We start from the raw sequence: 18,290 nt of genomic DNA, 5'->3' as shown, positions 1-18,290 counted from the left end.
GGCTCAGTCACCACGCTCAGACAGCCAGGCAATGCTGGGGGAGCCTGGGAGCTTCCACCCCAGGTCCCCAGCTACATCTTTCCTCTCCTCTGTCCCTCTCACTCAGTCTCACAGGCTGGGGTGGGTTATCACCATGGTAACCAGTTTATGTAACTTTTTATAAACTTCTAGCTTACCCTCTAGGTGACCCCTCATGTATTCACTGAAGTGCAGGGTTTTACTAGAACACCACTAGGGGGGTGTTACATATCATTGGAAAACTAACGGGTTTACAATATTGTAGCAATTATAGTATTAACATAAAACTACCCATTAAAAGTGCTGCACTAGGCATATGCCTAGTATAGTTATATGGTAAATACAGACCAGGGTTACAGGAAGTGTGAAATTGGGGAAATGACAGCAAAGTACATAAGAACCCCCTTCTGCTTCTGTATTTCTTTAAGAAACAGTATATAGCGGTACAGTACTTCAGAGGAAAGCATGGAAGCCACTGTACACAATCAGTATGCTGCATTAAAATTAAGTTCTGTTAGATCAGTCCATAAAACCACAGTATAATTAATTTTAGTTGTCAAATGTACTAAAATATATTTATTAGCCTATTTCCTATTATCACATGGGAGCCCTATCCGATAGGATATGTCTGTATGGTAATTAACATCTTTGAGCCATAAGAATCAAATGTGATGGAGAGTAACTGAGAAAAGGGGTTGGATGAAGCAAATCCTAAAATGGGATCGCACTTCATTTATTTTCCATGTCCTGGTCTTCAAATGTGGAACCTTTGACTATATAATTCTTATTTTATAACAATTAAATACAAATCTCCCATTCATCATCATCATCATCAGTTATTTATATAGCGCCAACATATTCCGTAGCGCTTTACAATTGGGGACAAACGTAATAAACTAATAAACAAACTGGGTAAAACAGACAAAGAGGTGAGAAGGCCCTGCTCGCAAGCTTACAATCTATGGGACAATGGGAGATTGACACATGAGGTTAAGTATACATTTTGCATCTTGGCCCAGCCAGACTGCAAAGGTAGGGTGACTCATAAGCTAAATGATCCTGTCACACAATAATGTTGGTCCGGGGGTAGTTGTCTTGTGTGAAATTGTGTAACAGGCTAAAGGTAGTGAGGTTAAGATGGTGGTTGAGGAATATTATACGCTTGTCTGAATAGGTAGGTTTTCAGAGAACGCTTGAAAGTTTGTAGAACAGAGGAGAGTCTTATTGTGCGAGGGAGAGAGTTCCATAGAGTGGGTGCAGCCCGAAAAAAGTCCTGTAACCGGGAATGGGAGGATGTAATGAGGGTGGATGAGAGACGCAGATCTTTTGCAGAACGGAGTTGCCGAGTTGGGAGATATTTTGAGACAAGAGAGGAGATGTATGTTGGTGCAGCCTTGTTGATGGCCTTGTAGGTTAGTAAAAGTATTTTATATTGGATTCGGTAGAAGACAGGCAGCCAGTGTAGAGACATACAGAGTGATTCAACAGAGGAATAGCTATTTGCAAGAAAAATCAGTCTTGCCGAAGCATGCAAAATAGATTTTAGGGGTTTGAGTCTGTTTTTGGGAAGACCAGTAAGGAGGGAATTGCAATAGTCAATGCGGGAGATGATTAGTGCATGAATTAAGGTTTTAGCAGTGTCTTGTGTGAGATATGTGCGGATTCTGGAAATGTTCTTTAGATGTATGTAACATGATTTAGATATAGAGTCAATGTGGGGAACAAAGGATAGGCGTGAATCAAGGATTACACCTAGGCAGCGAGCTTGTGGGGTGGGATTTATGGTCATGTTATCAACAGAGATAGAAATGTCAGGTATGCTCTTGTTGGCGGGTGGGAATATTATTAACTCTGTTTTAGAAAGATTAAGTTTGAGTTGACGAGAGGACATCCAAGATGAAATGGCAGAAAGACAGTCAGTTACACGGGACAACACAGATGTCGAGATATCAGGAGAGGATAGATAGATTTGGGTATCATCCGCATAGAGATGATACTGAAAGCCAAAGGAACTTATTAGATTTCCAAGAGAAGCGGTATAGATAGAGAACAGCAGAGGACCTAGCACCGAGCCTTGTGGTACTCCAACTGATAGGGGAAGCGGAGCAGATGTGGCTCCAGAGAAATTAACAGTGAAAGAGCGATTAGAGAGGTAAGATGAGAACCAGGATAGAACTGTGTCTTGAAGACCTAGGGATTGCAGCGTTTGTATGAGAAGAGAGTGGTCAACTGTGTCAAATGCAGCCGAGAGATCAAGGAGAATTAGGAGAGAGTAATGGCGTTCAGTCTTAGCAGTGATCAGATCATTAACAACCTTGGTCAGCGCAGTCTCTGTGGAGTGTTGAGAACGAAAGCCTGACTGAAGAGGATCCAACAGGTTGTTTGCGGAAAGAAAGCGTGTGAGGCGAGTGTAGGCAAGTCTCTCTAGAAGCTTGGAGGGGCAAGGGAGCTGAGAGATGGGACGGTAATTTGAGAGAGAGTTTGGGTCGGAGTTTTGTTTTTTTAGAATAGGAGTAATCACTGCATGCTTGTATAGTGATGGAAAGATGCCAGTAGAGAGTGAGAGATTACAGATTTGAGTTAGAGGTGAAATGAGCACAGAAGACAGGGATCTACCAATTTGTGAGGGAATAGGATCAAGAGGACAGGAGGTAGAGTAGGAAGATAAGAAGAGCGTAGAAATTTCCTCTTCATTTGTGGGGTCAAATGAAGAGAGGGTGTCAGAGGGTAGTGGGAAGGAAATGAGCTGATGGCTTGTTGAGGAAGAGGATACCATTTCTAGTCTGATCTTATCAATCTTGTCCTTGAAGTAGGTAGCAAGATCCTGAGCACTGATAGTAGATGGAGGGTTCGGGGTGGGAGGATTGAGAAGATGATTAAATGTATTGAAAAGGCGTTTGGGGTTAGAAGCCTGAGCATAGATAAGAGATTGAAAGTATGTTTGTTTTGCAGTGTCCAGAGCATTTCGATAGGAGTGGTAGACAGAAGTATATGTGAAGAAGTCATTAGAGCTTCGAGATTTACGCCAGTGACGTTCTGCTTTACGGGACAGTTTTTGAAGATTTCGTGTTGCTTTGGTGTGCCACGGTTGACATCGAAGTCGACGTGTAGTATGAAGTGTCGCTGGAGCCACTTGATCAAGGGCCGTTGCTAAGGTTAGGTGAAAAAGAGGTACTGCCATCTCAGGGGATGAGAATGTAGAGATAGGGGAGAGAAGGTGTTGGAGAGAGGTGGAAAACTGTTGAAGATTAATAGAATTCAGATTTCTACGAGTATGAGGAGGCTTGGTTGAGTTAGACAGTAGAGAGGTTAGAGCAGTGGGGGTGAGAGTGTAGCTGATAAGGTGATGATCCGAGAGGGGGAAGGGTGTATTAATAAAGTTAGAAACTGAGCATAGTCTAGAGAAAACAAGATCAAGGCAGTGGCCATCCTTATGAGTAGATGATTCAATCCACTGGGAGAGGTCAAGTGAGGATGTTAGAGAGAGTTATATAATATGCCTTTGTTTAGATGTATTTGTAACAGGGAAACAACAAGAAAGGTAGATATATATTACACTTAATATAATCAGAGCTCTAACTTCTTCACATGGTTCAGTTCACTAATGTTATCATGTGTACTGACTGCTAAATAGACTGCCATGGAACATACCATATATGTCAAGAGAAGAGAAAATACACAATAATGGGGCAGGGACTGATGTGAGTGAGTTCTCTGTACAGCGCTGCGGAATTAGTAGCGCTATATAAATAGCTGATGATGATGATGATGGTAAGGGCTATTTACAAAAGTGTATGCGCAATGCATTTTCATACACAAATGTTCTTATTTGTCTGCATTTTGGATACACAGGCGCACACCAATAGCACGGTTCTGGGAACTGAGGTTGGAAAATAGGGGATGTGCCTACTTCTGTGGGCGCTGTACAGAGGGAAAACAACAAGACAATACAATACAGTAAACAAACAACACTACAGGGGGACAGTGTGATTGCTATATATTGTTGTAAATATACCCCATTATAATCAGCCAGGTATGTTAAAAAAAAAAAGTGCTGGAGAAGATTTAAAAAAATAAAACGCAATATAAAGAGGTTTATTTTTCTTTGCATTTTTAATTTTCATTATTTAAGATGCATCATCTTTAAGGATTGGCTGCTACTTGTGCTGTGTTTGCTCCCAGGGATACATTTTGCCACCCCGCATAGAGATGCATTTATTTAGCAAGTTTCTGAATATCATCCCTTAGTGCATTTTCCCTACCTAACAATTTGAACCCCGCCCCCCCAATCTCTGAATCAGTCCAGCAAAAATCTCATTGAGATTTCCAAGGAGATACAAAAAAAAAGGCATGAGCGCTGCAGATGCTGACAGAGATCAGTCCTAGACAGCAGCGAAGTTATTTGATCAGTTCATTATTTTAAAATTAGGAATCAGTGATCGATGAGGGCACAGTGGTTGTGTAACCCACCGCTGCCACCAGCCTGGTGAACCAGCCACTAGATCAGTGGGCAGTTGTGGGGCACAGTAGTGAGATCTGCAGCATGTGTAGTGTCCCCGGCCAGGTCTGCAGCATGCTGCTGCTGTGAGTGCGGGGCTGAGCTCAGCTTTCACTTCCGGGGGAGGACACAGCCGATAGCAGCAGCAGTAATAGTAGCAGCTCGGATGGGGTGACCGCACACCTATCTATCATACTGTACCCACCACCACTGCCCCCTCCTCCTGGACCCCGCACACCGACTACCTACTGCCGCACAGGTAAGTGTCCCCTAGCACGGGATGGGCCAAATGTGCTGTCACTATTCACTTTATATAAGAGACAGATTGTTTGTGGGGACCCCCCATGGGATCAGATAACACATGTGGTATATACTGTATATCTGGGCTCTGGGGGTGATGACTGGCGGCCGTCGGTCATGTTAGTATTGCAGCAGATGGACAGGATTGTGCTCTCACTGCTTGTACCTCGCTGATCTCTTGTCTGCAGTGGGTGCCAGCAAGGGGCGTCTGAGCAAAGCACCTTGTGCTGCTGAACAAGGCCTCTCCTAATCTCATTAGGCACAGTGTTGGTATGCTGTGTGCCCAGACTATTAGTATTTCCTTTGTAATCGCCCTCCTCCATTTCCTTCTCCACTAAAAGCACAGAAAGGTTTCACTCTTTGCTCAGTTCTTCTCCATCAGTCCTCAGTTTCCTTTTGTTCTCCATTCTGATTTATCTAGCCCGTTACCCAATAGTATATTTGGTGGATTTTTTTGTTTTGTTACTGGTGACACAATTTGTGAGCAGGAATCACACTTTTCTGTACCATGATCGGTGCAAGTACCTGCAGAGTTATCATTTCTGAAAAGTTCATTGGTATTCTGTATAAAGACTTTTAATATTGCATACGAATAAATCACACTGTCCAACTGTTCTCAATTTATAGTGACATTGACAGTTTTTGTCCTTGTGTGATGTTCACAATTACAAGGTTCCTTTCTTAACTGTACCACTCTCTAGTTTTTGTTTCATTTCTCGGTATGTACTTTTCATGCTTATTGTTTATACTAGACATTTCATTTTATTTTTTTTTATAGTTTTTATTATGTATAAAGACTTTTTGGTCAACTTTTATTTTATCCATTTGTCATGTCAAGTTATGAAGTTAGAAAGACCTATGCATTAGTACAGCCCCAGAGTGTTCTTGGAAATTGTATGAATACATTGACAGTTATAGACAAATGCAGCAAAATTAAGTTAATTGCAGAATTTAATTAAGATCATCATGGATAATCATTGTTCACAACTGTATATTGACTGCTTGTCAGTGTCTGTAAACGTGTATGCAGTCATATAACTTTGTTTTCATTATTTTGAAAAGGAGTGTTTGTGATTGGTGTAATGTGTGAAAGTATACATTTTAGAGTAAATGTTAAATAAAACAAGCACAACTGCATCCATGGACCATTATCATGTACATGCTATTTATCTTCAATGCCACTGCGCTGAACTCAACACAAAGCAAACACAAATCTAAAATGCCCAGGATGTAATGACCATAGGACTTCTATATACACAGGTGGTTGTCGAGCTGTCTGCCTTGCTCTGCAGTCGCTGGAGAGGGGGGTAAATAGCATGGATAGTCCTGTAAATAGAGACCTAATGATTGATCAAATGCTGAATGGACCATAAACACAGTAGGCTTTATTTAGTCCTTCCAGTATTACATAAGGTAAAACACTGACATAGTCAATACTGTGAGTACTCCAGTGCAGTCTACATAGTGATCATGAGATTCTGAGGTGTGCTACTGCTGCATTCAAGTCACGGAAAACAAAGGGCAGCGTATTAAGGGCGGCTTCACAGTCCTTATGCATCATCCTTTTCATTTTATGCCCAGCTGAATATTTTCCCTTGATCATTCAGGATTAGCATAATATCTGACATTACAGTTACCAAGGAGGAAGAGAGAGCAAGTGTTTTATTGTGGTGCTAAACAAACTACATTTTATTTGGTAGAGCTTATAATAATTTAAACTCACAACTTTATTGATCTTTATTAAATGTATATAAACTAAAAATAAGATTATTTCAGCAAATTTATTAAAGTTTGCAAAGTATAGTGAATTAAAAGCCTTACACTGGGAGTGCTCTCTCTCTCTCTCATATATATATATATATATATATATATATATATATATATATATATATATATATATATACACACACATTATAATATGTCCTCTAGGTTAAGGTCAATATGGATCAGTTGTAGCAATAGTTAGATTCTTTGGGCCTGGTTCATCAGGGAGAGCAAGGCAAAAAAAGGAGAAAATTTGATCCTGGACAAACCATGTTGCAATGTAAGGGGTGCAATTAGTTTATTATTTTGCACATAAAGAAAATACTGGCTTTTTTTGTCATGTAGCACACAAACACTTGATGACTTTATTTTTACACTGAAAGTTCATCTAGGACAGTGGTTCCCAAACTGTGTGCCCAGGCTCCCCGGGGTGCCTTGGAGATCTCACAGGGGTGCCTCGGCCAGGGCCAGTGCTAAGCAAGGCGGGGGACTACTTGGTAATTATTTTGGCTTAGGGGTGCCTTGAAAAAAGTTTTGGAGACCCTAAGGGTGCCTTGAACTGAAAAAGTTTGGAATCCACTGATCTAGGACATGCCCTACCCCATAAATCTGTCCCCACATTTTAAGTTTACCCCCCCCCCTCTCCAATGCAACATGGGTTTGCCAAGGTGCAAAGTTACTCTTTTTTTGCTTTGCTCTCCTTAATGACTCAGGCCCTTAGTGTTCCCCAATTGGAGTTATTAATCATACTCTTCAACCATAGAGCCGTTAGATAGTTGTAAGTAATCTATTGGTTTTTTTTCTTATAAATTAATTCAAAATTGTATTTGACCAGCTGTAGTTTACAATTTATATAGCACCGATATAAGAGCTGTAAATTGCGCTTATCTATTATTAGATTATATACATTATATTGTAATTATAGATTTTTTTTATACTATTACACAGATTAGGTAACACAAATAGGAAAGCTATGAATTACACTTGCCTATTGTTATATTGTGTAGTGATTATGGATTTCTAATAATATTACACATAATAACCTCTAATTCTTCCTCCTTTGTGAATTTAAATTTGTTTAGAGTGGTAGTACCTCCTGTCAGATTATATATTATAATCAAAATTATATATGTTCAAGATATGGCAGATAATCTAAACCATCATATATATATATATATATATATATATATATATATATATATATATATTTAAAAAGTGCAATTATACAGTGCGCCAAAAAGACAGTTCAAATAGTCTTTAAACATAAATCAAATATCAGTCCAGCCGAATCAATCAATATATGTGGCTAGAATCCCTGCAGCACTAGCAGTATGTACACTGCGCATCTTCCCTTCTTTTACCCGATCTCCACGGGCATACAAGGCATCCAAAAAATCAAGCAGACAGGGGCGCCTCCATAGTGCATTACCGTATTTTAATGGTTAAAATACATAAATGATTTACACGTACCAGAAGAACTCTTGCAAGATAGCATATAATAAAATGACTTGAACGGCAATATAGTCCATAGTCAGCAGATATTCAGCTGTAAAGCTCTTCCAATACTCTACGCGTTTCGTTGCTCAACAACTTCGTCAGGAATATATATATTGTGCAGTTGTACTTTTTGCTTAGTAACAGCAAAAATTAGAACTCAAATCTGGTGCTTCAATCTGGTTTCCAGCTGTGTTTGTATCCTCAATATCCACCCAATATTCAAATTAAATTGTAAATAGCTGAAAATAATACATACACTTGCGCTCCCCTTAGTTTGAACACATTAGCAGATTCCTCAGCTTGAACATAATTTTCCTTCATATGATGAAGATCACATGTCCTTCTCAGGACTCACATAAAAAATAAAATTAAAAAACAACATAGTGGAATATATCTTTGAAAACTGAATGGGAATGAGTCCTCCACCATTAAATGAATGTCCTTCACTTTACTCCATGTAGAAGCTATATATCAATAAAGGTGCACCAGGTGATGTTCGTTCCAACTGATCCCCTTTCGGGTATATGCTTACAGCCATTCATATGACTAGAACACCTTCTATAAATTTTCTTGTAACTCCTTTTCATTCCCCATCAATTTCTTAATGTCATCTTCTCTCCTCCATACGCAAATGACATATGATGAAAGAAATGTAAAAACAAAGGGTCTTGTGCATTACCTCAAAGCAAGTAAATGCTCGTTTAATAAAGCTGATAAAAACAACTAAAAACACTCAACTTCATTAACAAATCAAATCACTGAGAAGTGAACTCGTACCAGAAAACAAAAGTACTGTGTCCCGACGATAGCTTGTCGGTGCCAACGCGTTTCAACCCCTAAACTGGGGTCTTTATTAAGGCTGTGCCCATCTCTGTTCCGTTTGTTCTTTAAATAATCACATTTTCCGGGTCTCCGTACGACTACCCAGAACCTCTGGTATGCTCCAAGGAAGTCTCAGCCGAAAAAGAGGCTTGGTTGTTCAACAACTTTATTGTTCCAAACAGTATTTGTTTCTATATTCTCTCAATGTATCCTAAGCATAGCTGCCAATTCCGCTTATAACAAGCGGAATTGTGCTTGTTTTATTTTTAAGTTGCGTTTTTTCTGCTTGTTGCGGGTTTTTGGGTTTTACGAGCTCGGCACTTTTTTCTTTTTTTTTCTTCTTTTTTTGAAAAAAAAAAAGCTTTATTGCCTTGTTGAGTGTAGGAACGCTTCAGTGTTGGACGCTGCTGGCCTCTTCTTAAGTGGGCGTGACCTCAGCTGTTGGCAGGTGTGTTAGCTGGAGCTCTCAGCTGGAGGAAGCCGTACAACTGGGAAGAGGTGAGAGGAGCCTGGGGATTTAAGAACATGTGAAATTCACATCTCCATGTGTGGTTTAGTGGGGAACCTGTGCAGGAATGCACAGGGTGGGTATAGCTGAGGGCCCCAGTAACCAGGGGGTTTCAAAATGGAGAAAGGAGTCTCTTGTGTCAGTACATCTGTCTGTAGTATGTATCTTATACCGAATATTCTCTATGTATACTGTATATTATATTTATATGTGCTCTGTCTGTATGTAGAATATTAGTATCACTGGCAGATGTAGGGCACAGTCGGGACCATTCCAGGATTTAAGATGTGACACTGTTTAAGGGTTAACATATTAACACATTAATTGCCTAAGGTGAAACTGCATGTCCTCTGACTGCAAGGGAGCAGTCAGAGGACATGCTTCTAATTATATTATTATTCTAATTACATTCACTTTTAATCTTGTATTTGTCCCTGACTGGTCACCATTCATGGTAGATAAATAAAGTATTGGAATTATTAACTCTCATTCAATGCATTTTAATAGCAGGGTCATTCCACATCAAATCACCTAAAAAACATGAAATGTCCACCACCCATCTCATATTTTTTAATTTTTTTTTTAGTTAAGAGAGGATGTCAAAACAACTATTTCTGCCAAATATCTCGACTGTCAGACAATTAGTTGATTAAATATTGATTTTTCAATTTATTAAATAATTTACTAATCGCAGCTTCTTTATCCAGTTTATTTGAAGTATCATGGGTGTTTATTAAGGAATCACCACAAAATTTGGACCTCTAAGGTAACTCTTCCTCCCGAATACAAAAATCCAATCCAAATTACTTTATCTGCCTCATGTTTTTCAAGGCAGATAAAAATATATATTTTTTTTTTGTAGAAATCTGAGATGGGTGATGGACAACCCTGGTTGAACTGACATGCAATGACCCAGCAGTGAGAACACAATTGGTCAATGTTTTACTGTACCAGATACTGTAAGAAACATGGTATAGTATTTTATTTGTATTTTATCCAATGTTCTATTGAGGAAACATTGAAGACAGATCGTAGAAATCTTTATATGTATTTAATAATGAACAATAAACGTTGTGGTCTTCAGTACACTAACACCCCTGTCCTCTGTAAGTTGGACTTTTTGGGTGCTTTTTAGGATTGGTTTGGGCTTGTTTTTCACTTAGCGGCTGCTTGTTTTTCATATCAGAGTTAGCAACCCTGATTCTAAGATGAACCACTGTTCTAATGATCTGAATGGATCAGTGTGTATGGTGATCATCCTCTTATCCTCAATAGATACACACAGACAAAAATAGAAATAAATCAATTCAGTATATACATAGAAGCATAAATATAAAACTTTAACATAGTAAAGAGACAAAAAATATTTTTGTGATGTAATAGACTTATTTAAATATCAATACTATCTCCAAAGCATATAACTCTCTCCTAAACCTTCGAGATTAAATGGTTTCTATAATTCTGTCTGAAGTCTGTATTTTCCTTTCATGTGAGTCCTGAGAAGTACATGTGATCCTCATCATGTGAATTAAAATTATGTTCAAGTTAAGGAAACTGCTAATGTGTTCAAACTAAGGGGAGCACAATTGTATGTATTATTTTCAGCTATAGTACTTTTTACTTGCTTACAATTGCCATGGTTAATAGCTGGATCTGTAATCATGTTAGTGTTCACACACATTTTATGAACTCTTTATTTTGGATGTATAATTTTCTATTAAAGGGCCACAAAACCAGGGGTAATAATAGAAAATAATATAGAATTCAGGACCCTGACATTCACATCTAGGACCCTCAGGGTCTTTTAAGGAGCCAGGTAACGCGCTACCACTGACACCAGTAGAGACGACTTGCAGAGTTAAGCAACAGCTTTAATTTTTTTTAGTGTAATTTGCTCCAGCACTGTACTAAGCTTCATTTTGATCATGTGTTAAAAGGCTTCTGTTTATATTCACAAATATGAGAAAGATCCCATACCATGAGATTTTTTGAATGGTAGTTAAATTTCGAGTGCAGCTGAATGGCAACCATTTCAGGCTTGGGGTATGTTTATCAAACCTTCTAAAAAGGTAAAGTGGAGGTGTTGCCCATAGCAACCAATCACATGGGGCAAACCAATCACAAGCCACAATCAAGAGATTGCAGCTTGAGATTCGTCCTTGTGCTCAAAGCCCCCCTTCTCCTGTTTAAAATTGGTTAGCTAAATTGAATAGCCAGTTCTGTAGCTCTGAGGAAGTCTTTAAAAATCTACCATATGTTGGTGGCAGTCTTGTTAGTGTCATGTCCTTGGAACTGTCATGTTCTGTACTTTAATAGTGCAGTGTTGGAGTTTCCCTACTCTCTGAACAATGATGCCAGCCAGGTAAGATAAAGGTAAGACAAGCATCTGCAGGTACTTTCAGTAAGTACAAGTAAAAACTGTGTTTTGTACATGTCTGCATCAATTGATAGGTACAATCAAAATTGTGTGTCTGATGGCCTTGTTCATGCAAATCGTTTCCGATTGTATTGTAAAATGATGGTGTGATCTCCAATTAAATAATCTGATAGAAAATATAAGGACTGTAATGTCTGTGGCGATCACTAGTCCAAAAATAAGAAATTGTTTTACATATCATTTTTCAGATTGAATGATCGGATTGTAATGTGTGTCTGTCCAGCTGTAATAGCTAAATAGGTAGGGATGGGTAGTATTTTATATATGGGACAGGTTTACTTAAAAATGCATACATATGAAATATAATTATTAGTGAAACATATTTTAATATTCAGAGGCCCTGAAGAAAGTCATAGACATTTACTGAAATGATCATTGGGTTTTGGACCCTGTAACATGTACCGTGTGTGTGTGTGTATATATATATATATATATATATATATATATATATATATATATATATATATATATAATCTACCAAGATAACAAGACATTGCACAAAAATGTTAGTTAGAAATTAAAGCATTTCACACAGTCAACGCTGTGTTGTATATGCCTGTTTGTGCAGACACATTGTGACGTGCTGTACTTCTCAAAAGATGTTACCTCTGGGCACAGGTAACTGCTTCTGGCCTATTAATGATGCAGTGTTGGATAATATAACATGTCATGGTCCAATAGGTTACTGATATACAGTTATATATCTACTACTTCCTTATCTAGTATTCCCCAGATGTACAGATTTGAATATTTCTGATTTATCAGATTATTTTGTGTTATAGCCTAATGCAGATTTGGTACAATTTTTTTTATTTATTTTAGGTTCAGAAAAGGTGCAAGCAAAAATAACGTATGTCTGCCATCTGCTGAGCAGTACACATAGCATGCTGCGTAAGGCTCATGCATCTGCAGTATATGCCTCAGGATTTGGGCCGACTGTAGAATTACCTGTATAGAACGCTAATCTGCCAACAAAAAGCAACAGTCATACTCTAAATCCTGTAATATATCCGCAAGCAATAAAGGTTGTGGTGTCAGGTGCAGAGATGATTCTGCAATCAGACGCGAATAGGTCATGCTACTGTACTCGGCCTACATTAGACCGCCCCTTCATGGCTCTCCAGTGGTAAGGTTGGCGCAGGTGTCAGGTGCAGACAAGTCTGCATGCTCACCTATGTGTGCGTTCTCTTAGAGGGCATGTGCACTACACATTTGCATACTTAACACTGCACACACTGGCATATATCCCACTCTGCATCAGCCCCTACGTCTGTGCATGTTTTAATTAGTTATCTTTTTTAAATGAAATGCAAAGCATTTCAAAAATATTAGGATTTCACATTTGTGCTAATAAAGGACTGTAATCTAGTTATTTTCTGTGATGATGGATGCTGTTAGAATATTATTTGCTTTTTCCACATTTGTAATTGGAGAGAAAGAACAGTAGTTGGTTGAGGCTAGGTGCACTATGGATCTATGTATTCATAATAGTATTAAACCATCCCCTTAAAACCTAACTTTTATTGGGTAAGATTAAAAGCGAAATATAGGTTGATATCACTCTATTAGTTTAAAATAAAAGTTTAAAACTGGGAGCACTGAGTGTTCTATACCTATATGTTCTGATCCCAAAGAACATATGGTAAGGAGACAATATAGATATAGATAATATGCAGATATGGTACTCAAGAACAGGGGTTCGTAATCTGCCACTGATACAAATATAATCAGGGTACCATATAACCAAGAGGTACAGAAACTGTAGTATTATGTAGTCAAATCCTACTCAGATCGTTGTATAGTCTCCATCTTGAAATCAATTGATATTAGATCATAACTGCTTAATGGTATGATAACAAATCTAAGCTTGCATTACAATCAAGATGAATATCTGGCTGCTGCAATACACTAGGTATCTAATAGATACATACACTGAGGCTATCTTATAGGTTCCCCTTATATTATTAATAGGGATCAGTCTGTAAGTGTCAATATAAGACACCAGCTTGTTACCTCCGTGTAGAACAATATTATGGGTAGTGTATTGCTAACTACCTAACAGTTTCCCCTCTAGCTCTGGAGTTATAGGGGTAAATCTGCATTATCAAACTTCTCCAAATAAATAAACAAACAGAGTGCTCCCAGCGATAACGCCGACGCGCGTTTCGCTGTGTGTTGCTGAGTCAGGCGTTATATTTCATAAAGACCTACAAAAATATTTCTCTCGGCGGCGGAGTGGAAATGGCCTTCAACTCCGGCGAGGACAGCTGTTATTAACAGAATTTGGTGTTCCTATTGTATTACGGAATAATGCACAACTCATCTAAAGTTTTTGCCAAATCTTGGGATCTGTAGGCCTTTTTTTCACCACATAAAAGTCCCCTTGGATCTCCCACTCTCTCGTAGCAGTCTGCCACACTGCGCTCTTCCCCTTCCTGGTCCATTCACTTTCTTTTTTTTTTTTAAAAAGATCAGTTTCTATGTCCATTTAGGTAAGTGATTGCATTGTTGACACCTTTTCTAAATGTCTAGTGACCCTTTTTTTACATACACCCATTATGTTTTTATGTATTTTGTATTCCACTGGTCTGACAATGAATAAAGATTTCAAAGAAGTGTCTTTCTCATAATAGAAGTTGGAAGGGTGTCCGGTAAAGCTTGAGAGCCCATAAAAGCCATGACTGGCCACTATTTCTAATCACTAATGCTCACTATCGGCCTCCTGCAATTCTAAGCTGTGATTTATTTTAACATTTTAGTACAATACGTGTGATTAAGTTGTATATTTTATACCATGAATGCATTGATGAATAAGATATTGGACCATTTAGAAAAATAATTATCAGGACACATTGGTTAAAGGACAACCAAATGTTCCCTTTCTTTTTATAAACTGCACTAGACCATTTATAGCTACAATCTGATCATTGCTCTGCACAGCTTTTACCTTTGTGCTAGTTCTACTAACTGCATGGACGTCCGGGAGATGGGCGTGACTAGAGGGCAAGAGGGGGCGGGTGCCTTGAGTTGCGTAATTTTGGCCCACCCCCACGAGTAAAATGACTGTTTGCCGTGGGGGTTATCGGAATTGCGGGATGCGGGAGAAATGCTAGCTCTCCCAGGAGTCCGGGAGACAGACCCGAATTTCGGGAGTTTCCCGGACTTTCCGGGAGAGTTGGCAAGTATGCCTAACTGTGTCATAGTGTACAAATACATTGATAATAGCAACGTAATTCCAGAACTCTTCTTGTCCTTTGCATATTCTTACATAATTTAGTATTAGTGGAAGCAGTTAAGATTTATCTGTGTAACTCCCTAATTACATCATACTACTAAGTGCCACTGCAGTTACATAGTAAGAAAAAATAAAAGCCATCGTTAAACCTTGTTCCACGTGGCTTTTTTGCCTTACTGTGGATTTTTCTGTACTGTGCAATATCTTAGAGCAGTCCTGGGCAACCTGTGGCTCTCCAAGTGTAATGAAACTAAAAGCCTCAACATGCTTTGCTTCAGCTCCATTGTGTACAGAGCCTTAGGGGTATATTTACTAAACTGCGGGTTTGAAAAAGCAGAGATGTTTCCTATAGGAACCAATCAGATTCTAGCTTTCATTTATTTAGTGCATTTTACAAAAAGACAGCTACAATCTGATTGGTTGCTATAGGCAACATCTCCACTTTTTCAAACCCGCAGTTTAGTAAATATACCCCTTAGAGTGGTCCAGGGAGATTGCCTTAGTCATAATATTGGCTCCATTGTGCTCACTTCTAAACAAATGTTGTCTGTTCAGTAAGGGAATTGTATTGGAGGCACAGTCACTGTGTATGGACAGGGGACTATATAATAGAAACACAGTATATTAAGCTACAAAACACGTTCCATGATTTATTGCATGTATATTAAAAATACATTAATTTATACAATTACTATGACAACAATGTAAAATTACAAGTGCTATTGGGAGTCTAGCATATAGCCACTTATATCTGTCAGTAGTTTTTACAATGGAGGCAGCCATTTTCTGGGCTCAACCAATATTCCTGAGTCTTCACTAGGAACTAGTCACCAATGTGTACCTCAGTAAAATCACAAATTCCTATTAAATTGGTAGGAATAATTCTTACTTGAATTTGCGTTCTTTCCTGGTGCAAGTGTTGCACCTTGTATCTGGACTTGCATCTAATGCTAAATCAGCACTAAATTGTCTGACTCCATTTCGTATAAGCAACAGGTGCAGTTTAAGCTGCAAGAATATAAACAGTATCTACAACAAAACAGGTAAAGTAAAGATTATATGTGGAAGGATGGCTCCTGTTCTTACAAAGAAAGCTGCCGTATGTTTCCTGCGTAAGTGATTTAATGGATGTGCCATAAAACTCTGTCTTGTAAAGAGAAATGTCATCTGCTGTATTGTTGACAGTAAGACAAGGGTTCAGGTCACATAACTTAAATGTGACCATTTTGTTAGAATACGTAGTTTAGGGTTTTGTTGCTATTCAGTCCTTGGTTCTATTCACGCAAACACCCACACACGTAACACCTTTTTATTTTTCTAGTGTTCTTTACATTTTATTGCATAAAAGAAAAATGCAGTCTCAGACGAGCAGGGTTTATATAAATGAAGACTGTAGTCACAAAAACTTCAAAGCCTTTGTCTCTTCTACTACTAGCCACACCTTGTATACAAATCATTCTGTAGTTTCCAGTTAAGTTGCCATGCAGAGTATATTGCCCATACCCTACATCAATAAAATCTGTCAATTGGTTATTTTCATTCCCTCTAAGGCTGGGTGCACACAGCAGAATTTTTCGACCAATGTGTTATCCACAACAATTGTATGAACGACTGGGGGGAAAAATAAAGCCCCTATCAGCATGCCGGTTCATGCGTACACACTATATACATGTTTTACAAGATTTACCTCAGATCTGTACTCTTCAACTGTCATAACCGTTGGCTGAAATGTTCTTGGCTCTGTAAACTCTATGGAGATCCTGATCGTGAGTGCATACACACTGCAGGATTGGAACAACGTCGTTCCATAGCAAAACAAGATTTATAGTTCTCCTGAACAATCAAATGAAACGACGATCGGTGTTTGGAAGGACTGTCATTCATTGTGCAAATATACACATTAATGTGATATCGGGCCAAATGGTCATTTATCGGTTGTTTAGCTCGATAGTTGGCTGAAAACCCTATGGTGTGTACCCAGCCTAAGTTTGACCTTCATGGTGTGTAGGCAGTAAGCCACCTCTCACCCTATAGATACAGGCCTGCTGTGCTTGATGTTAAATCTGGTGCAGGGCGCAGACAAATATATGCAGCATACCAGGCTTTCAATTAAATGCAACTTGCACTATAATGCAGACATGTTGTTTTATGTTTCACATAGATATTTAGTTTTATGAAAATTGCATCTGATTCTCCAGTTAGCACATTTATGGTGGGTCACGGCATACCTGTGGTTTAAACTGACCCTGGAAAATCATCTCCGACTTTTGTGGGATTTGCATGACCGGCTCAAGAAGTGATAAAAAAAATAAAATGTTAGGTCAAAGTCCAGCCTCCTTCATTAACCCATTAGTGACCAGCGGTATGTTGTACCCCTAGAACCAGATTCATTTTCACATATTTGCTATGCATCTGGGTCACAGGGAATTAAAAAAGGTTATGTTCACACAAAACTGCCATTTCCATTAGTGTAACCCAAACTTTAATTATCTACTTTTCCCAAGTAGGGAAATACCACATTTTGTCAGGGTCTCTTAGTGCAGACCGGCAGTGGAAAACTGAGGAATTATCTGACCTTACCTAGACTGCCTGTCCGTATGGTGATGTACTAGTAATAAAATAACATGTCATCACATGTTTTCCCCTCTAATGCAGTAGTACAGTGTTCTTTGCTTTACAAACATATATCACTTGGTTTCGTACATATGCTGCAATTGCAGAGCTAGAAACTCTACAGAATGGTCCCTGGCCCTAAGACTCCTCCTGTGCTGCCTATTACTCACGCAATCTCCTCACTGCTTCAGTCTTTCTCTCCTTGCTGGTCCAAGTGAGGAAAAGGTTGGTGGTTGGGCTGTGGATTGATGGTTTTGGTTAGATTCCTAGAACAGGTATGGTTACCACTAGACTGCTGGGTGACATTCAGTGGTAGGCAGCTAAGCTGGAGCAGTGGATAGGGTTAGGATTCTGCAGAGGGTTAGAGTCAACAAGGACTTTACCTCACCAGATCCACTTGTGAGCAGTTGCTTACAAGAAACTGTATACAGAATTCATTGTTTATATGGTGAACAATATATGGTACATTTAGTCAGATTTTCCCTCTGGATAATGGATGAGCTCCCAATAGCGTCACAGTTGTCAATTTTGATGCATTTTTAGAGAACTCAGACAAGCATAATCTTATGTTCTTGTCTAACACACGTCATTGAAGTCC

The 18,290-nt window shown here is 38.8% G+C and overlaps 1 protein-coding gene across 1 annotated transcript in view; it reads left to right on the top strand.

Annotated features, from left to right (window-relative positions):
- The first annotated feature begins 4,546 nt into the window (after positions 1–4,546).
- The window catches only part of BCLAF3 (BCLAF1 and THRAP3 family member 3), a 71,729-nt gene continuing 57,985 nt past the window's right edge, over positions 4,547–18,290 (top strand). The window contains exon 1 of the mRNA XM_075196543.1: positions 4,547–4,775. The gene's annotated coding sequence lies outside the window, so the exon portion shown is untranslated. The remainder of the gene's footprint in view (positions 4,776–18,290) is intronic.

This window comes from Mixophyes fleayi, chromosome 2 (genome assembly GCF_038048845.1).
Source record: "Mixophyes fleayi isolate aMixFle1 chromosome 2, aMixFle1.hap1, whole genome shotgun sequence".
In the NCBI taxonomy this organism is placed as follows: domain Eukaryota; kingdom Metazoa; phylum Chordata; class Amphibia; order Anura; family Limnodynastidae; genus Mixophyes; species Mixophyes fleayi.
This window is presented reverse-complemented; position numbering and strand designations above follow the sequence as displayed.